The following is a 5,853-nucleotide window of genomic DNA, read 5'->3' as shown; positions in this document are numbered from 1 at the left end:
GGTGCAGTGCATCCTCCACGCCTCACAATGACGCCTAAGCATTATTCCTCCCGCTTTACAGATGAGGAAATCACGGTCTTCCTAATTCCCATAGGCAACTCACCAAACATCACACGTCTGCTAAAGGCGATCTGGGATTTGGAGCCTACACTTATAGAACCACAAAGCCAATTATTTCAGCCAGTCGATTCCTCCACCCATCAACTTAGAAACATGACCTGTCAGAAAAGTTTGTCTCCTAATACAGTAGTAGGATGATGTTATCAATAGCAATTTTCATCCTTTAAGTTCAAACTATTATATCATCATTTTCAAAAATTCCCATTTCCATCAGTAATTTATCTCCAAGGCATTATTAATAACAATGACAGTTTATAGCTTATTGGGGTTCTGGGGGACAGTGCCTTCTGCGGGTAGGGACGGTGAAGACCCCACAGGGAGCTGATGCTGTATTTTCAGCATGCCCACCTGATGCCTTCTCGACGGTCACTCACACTGCCTCCCCGTGACACAGGTAAGCCGGCCGGTGTAGGTAATGCAATGGTTTCTCTCTTCTTCTCATTACATTGTCCCAAGTCCATAATCAGGGTGGTGGTGGTGGTGGAGATTCATGAAAGAGTTGGGCAGGGCATTCATGACACCGGGGAATGGAGCCACCAACTCACATTGTTCTGACTTAAAATTTCCACAGTAATGTTTACCCTGTGGGTAGTTAGGATATTGGCCTTGAAGAGCCCCCTGACTCACCCAAAAGCGTCTCCTAGAAGGGAGATCTTGTTAGCGTGTCCCTCCCAAGGCCCCCAGGAAGGAGCCAGAGGGACAGGAGGGTATCATACAGAAAGACTACCCTGTGCCAGCATGTTTTGTTCTCACAGTAGCCCGGTGACATATACTAATAGTTAGAAAAGTGAGTCTTGGTCTGTCCCTGCTCCTTGCTCAAAATCACAGACCCGTGAAGGTGTCAAAATCTGAAGTCCAAGTAAGGCACCTGGCGTCCCTGACAGTAGACAGAGCTTCTGTAGGAAGAAAAGACTTTGTCTAGCACAGTCTGGGGGGAGGGTAGAGACGTGGGTACCTTTCCTCCCCTCGCCTCGGAACTTTGCCACAGCTACACAGGGTTTTCTCACCTCCACCGGCTACCTAAGGCCGAAGCGACCTTGGAGAGAACGTGCTGGCAGGTGATGAAAGGAGCCTCGGACACCAGGATGCGATACAGACAAAAAAAGGTTAGAAGCCGAAGAGTCTGAGAGCACCTGGCGCCAAGGTAAGGAGTCCCACGACCTTGGGTGGCCCGTGGTGGTGGCAGTAATGACCGTCTCCGTTTAAGAGGGTGACTGTGCCCCCTCATGCATTCAAGAGGATAGAAATACGTGTAGCACACTCTGCAATTATCTTTATAAAAATTGAAAGTTTTAAATGCTAAAACTTTTGTTGCCGGAGACCTCTTCTGCAGGCAATCTCCTCGCCAACTGATAGCAGACAAACAGGTGGACAGGGTGTTAATAAGCCAAAGTCATGGTGGAAGATGGACATTGGCAGTTGTCTGCCTTGCGTGCCCTTTTTACTGAATTGTCTCCAGTCGCACTTTTCTCCCAGAGCATCAACTGGTAATGTTATCTGGAAAATGCCTTGAATTTTGAGTAACACAGTCAACTACATCAGGGGTTCATCTGGGACCCTCACCGTTTGTGAGTCCCGTGTTCCATTGAATTGCACCCATTAAAAATGAAACAATCTCAAAATACACACAAGAAGGAGAACAATGAACATGAACTTCCCACCCCAGGGTGCAAATACTAAGGTGCAGGTTTTAAGGTATGTCTTACCATTTTTTTTTCATATTAAAGCAACATCATTGTTTTGATTGTAGCCACAGTCTTTTATATTGATATAATCGTTATTACTTAAATCTCATGAGTTGTTGGTCTCTTTAGCCACTTCGTTTTCATTGTTCATACTGGTGACTTATTTGCCACACGGAGTTCTTGACCTCAGGATTTATTTTGGAAGCCCAGTCGCACAATAGGTCACTGGCTTTTGAATTGTTTAGTAAAAATTGAAGCACGTAGCATTGGCTAGGACTCTGTAGTTGGAAGCATGCACGTTGTGAGGACACAGGCTGGCCATGGACGGAACACGGGATTAAGTACACAAGCAGAGCTGCTCCTACCCAATACTCAGATTCTCGGCAGGGGTTTCTTTCTGACAGGGTGGTAGGGTGTCTCCTCACAGAGGCTGTGGGAAAGGCGGTCTGTTACGAGTCCAAGCTGAAGTTCTGGAGGGCAGCTGAAGCTGAGACCGAGCAGCTGTCCTAAAAGCAGAATGGGGATTTAAAAAAGAAAATTGAAATCTGGAATTAGATATGGATGGAAATCGAACTATCCATTGCCTGTAGCCAACAAACGCTGTTCCTTCTGGCTTGGAAGTCTATGTTCTGGTAAATGGCAAAGCCATCCAGTCGCGTCCAGATATTAAGTCATTGTTATGAATTAACAAAGTAAATGTGGGAATGAGAATTGAGTTTCAGCTCAGATGGGATCCTTCTGGGGGCTTTCTAGGAAAGCATGATGACATATTGTGAATGTTATAAGTTGTGTGAGCTTTCCAGAATTATTTCCACTTTCAGAACACCTCGTTTTCCTCACCTGTAAAAAAGGGGAATTATAAACATGGCAGGACGATGTAGATGGAAAAGGTAAGCAGGTAAGGAAGTGGTACAGTAGTAGTTGACAGAAGATGCTAATCCCAGGCCCCTTCTCCTTAGAACGGAGCAGTTGCTCAGGTCTTAAGTCTGGTGTAAGGTACGTGCTTCCTTCAGAATTTCCAACCCGAATCTCAGGCACTCACATGGTGGAAGAAGTGGAGAAGGAATTCCTTGGCAAACTCTTCATCTTGGAGTTGGATTCTTTGGATTCTCAGATGTCTGTCTTGCCATAAATGCCTGTTCTTAGTGGCAGCAGGAGACTTGTTTTCTTGCCCAAGTCCTAAAATGCACCAAAAGTGAACCAAAATAAACTCAGAAAAGGGAAAGGGAGGGAAACCGAAATGGAAAGAAGTCAGACAGGGAAACAAACCCTGAGAGACTCTTAACTCTAGGAAACAAACTGAGGGTAGCTGGAGGGTTGGGGGTGTGGGGAATGGGGTCACTGGGTGACGGGCATGAAGGAGGACACGTGATGGGATGAGCACTGGGTGTTCTATGCAACTGGTGAATCACTGAGCTCTATGTCTGGAGCTGATGATGTCCTGTATGTTGGCTAACTGAATTTAAGAAAAAAAATAAAAAATACATAAGCTCAGAAAGACAAAAGGAGCAGATTCCCAGCGTCCCTGGCTGTGCGGCCTCCTGAGTGCTCTGGCTCTGCTGCTCCTGCTGCTTGTGTTTTGCTCCATGGGAGAGTTGTGTTTTTTAGGTCTCCTAAACAAAAACCACTATATCCTCTCAAATAAATCATAAAGCCGCACACTTTGTGGCCTGAGGGTCATGGATTTGAAGTCACGAGGCAGAAATGCCACGTGCAACAGGAGACTTTTCAGGTCGGATCCTATTTGAATTGCCTAGATGATGGTCTGTGCCCTTTTCCTCAACACATTGCTCAACTTTTGGCACCTGTTTTCCATTCAGGAAACAGAGAGGTTGCTTTCTCAAAGGCTGTCCCCAGGCTGCTACCAGCATCTTACCTGACACGCACGTCTTTGTATGGTGAATGCGACAAATTCTCTTCTGCTTTCTGTTGTATATATTTTTTTTGTATGTATCTTATAAATGTAACCAATTAAGTGTCGAAAAAAATGAAGCATAATTAAGTCTTCTATTAAGTTCCACGAGTACTTTATTTTACCTAATTTAGCATCCTCATTAGTTAATGATATATCATCTCTACTGTTTGCCTGGAATGTTCAAAGGACAGTAATAATGCATATGCGCAGAGGTGGGGATTAAGGTGCCTGGATTCTAATCTTCTTCTGTTTCTTGTAACTATGGGAGCAGGGGACATGATTTAAGATGAGTATCCAGCTTTCTTCATCTCAAGATGGGCATCCGGAGTTACTTCTTCATCTGCTTATTGACGGCTTGTTTGAGTGCACACACAGCACCCCCCCCCCCCCCCCCCCCCCCGCCTTGTGGAGAAGTTCTTCTCGGCCTGGATCCCTGCCTGGCGTCCTATAGAAAGATGACAGGCAATAAAAGAGAATCAGAACAAGGGCACATTCTGGAGTTATGTGAAAAGGTGGGTGCTATTAAACGTAAGAGAGAGCAGACAGGAGAATGGGAAGGCAGGTGCGCTTGCCTTGGTGAATAGGATGCTGAAGGTGAGCTTCCTGGAAGAGCTAATGTCTGGGTAAAGACTCTGAGGGGTAAGAAAATCCCACCTGCGGGCCTGAGGAAGAACAGTCCAGGCAGGGGAACAATGAGCCTTTTCATTTCATTTGATAAAAAGCAAGATTAGGGATCCCTGGGTGGCTCAGGGGTTCAGCGCCTGCCTTCAGCCCAGGGCGTGATCCTGGAGACCCGGGATCGAGTCCCACTTCGGGCTCCCTGCATAGAGTCTGCTTCTCCCTCTGCCTTTGTCTCTGCCTCTCTCTCTCTCTCTCTCTCTCTCTCTCTCTCTGTGTGTGTGTGTGTGTGTGTCTCTCATGAATAAATAAATAAAATTTTAAAAAAAAGCAAGATTAGCATGGAAGGTAGGTAGCAAGGCCATGCATGAGATGGTGCAAGATGGCCCCGGGGCCTTGTGCCCTTCCTCTGGGTCCTGAGGGCCTTGTGAGAAGGGAGCCTCCTCGGCCTTTGAGAAGTCTGTGCTGGGATACGTGCGGTTTTGGCTTTGGCCAGCAGTCTCCAGTGTTTGGTTGCTTCTATTTTCATTCCACCAGATAAGAAAATCTGGACTTTTGGCAGCCACCGAGACACACGTAACACTTCATACAGACTGTGCCCCTTCCCCTCCCAGACGACGCAGAACGTGGCCCATGAACCACAGCAGCCCCACCGCCTTCCAGATGCTCTAGGTGTTCAATAAGTGTTTATTGGATAAATGAATAGATTATCATGTTAAAACATCGTCCATAATTTCCCAAGGTGATAACTGGACTTTGTCAAGTTTCACAAAGAGAATCGACTCTGTGAGTGTACCCGTGCATAATGCTATTTAATTCTTGTAAACAGGGATCCCTGGGTGGCGCAGCGGTTTGGCGCCTGCCTTTGGCCCAGGGCGCGATCCTGGAGACCCGGGATCGAATCCCACGTCGGGCTCCCGGTGCATGGAGCCTGCTTCTCCCTCTGCCTGTGTCTCTGCCTCTCTCTCTCTCTCTGTGACTGTCATAAATAAATAAAAAAAAATTTAAAAAAAAAAAAAAAAATTCTTGTAAACAGCTTATATCCCACTGCCCCCCCCCCCCCACCTTTTTGCAGATAAAGACTAGAGATAACTTGAGCTCATAAGTGGTTGAACTGGGTTTCCATGCAGGCCCTCTGCCCTGCCCACACCTCTCTGACTTCATCCATAGGCCTCTTCTGTTTCTCTTGACTCCAACTTCCAACTAAAAGTGTGTTTTGAAGGATGTGTATTTGCCATTAACATCCTCAGCTCAGTTCAGCGCCAGAGTGGCTGACACTTTTCCGACACGGGGACCCGCTGAGCAGCCCACTGCTCCCTGTTTCCCTGTACACAGGGCTCACTGCAGGTATTTCACATCACAGATACCCGATTAATTTGTGGATTAATTTCATTCCAGGTCTGAGTCTTTCTGCAGAAATGTGGAAGGTTTTCCTCAATAGAGATGTAACTTTCTTTCTTTGTACTCTGATCCCTTTCTCCAGATCTCTAAGCATCTTAACAAGAGCCAGTAGGT

The 5,853-nt window shown here is 46.4% G+C and overlaps 1 long non-coding RNA gene across 1 annotated transcript; it reads right to left on the bottom strand.

Moving 5' to 3' along the window:
- Positions 1–445: 445 nt before the first annotated feature.
- Positions 446–4,068, bottom strand: LOC111090408. Its single transcript, XR_005371780.1, has 3 exons — positions 3,682–4,068; positions 2,848–2,984; positions 446–2,311 (listed from the first exon to the last, which is right to left on the bottom strand). It is a non-coding gene; the product is annotated as an uncharacterized LOC111090408 (long non-coding RNA).
- Between the last annotated feature and the right edge of the window lie 1,785 nt (positions 4,069–5,853).

This window comes from Canis lupus, chromosome 17 (genome assembly GCF_011100685.1).
Source record: "Canis lupus familiaris isolate Mischka breed German Shepherd chromosome 17, alternate assembly UU_Cfam_GSD_1.0, whole genome shotgun sequence".
NCBI classification, from domain to species: domain Eukaryota; kingdom Metazoa; phylum Chordata; class Mammalia; order Carnivora; family Canidae; genus Canis; species Canis lupus.
Note: the sequence above shows the minus strand (reverse complement) of the source record. Positions and strands in the feature narration are given on the sequence as shown.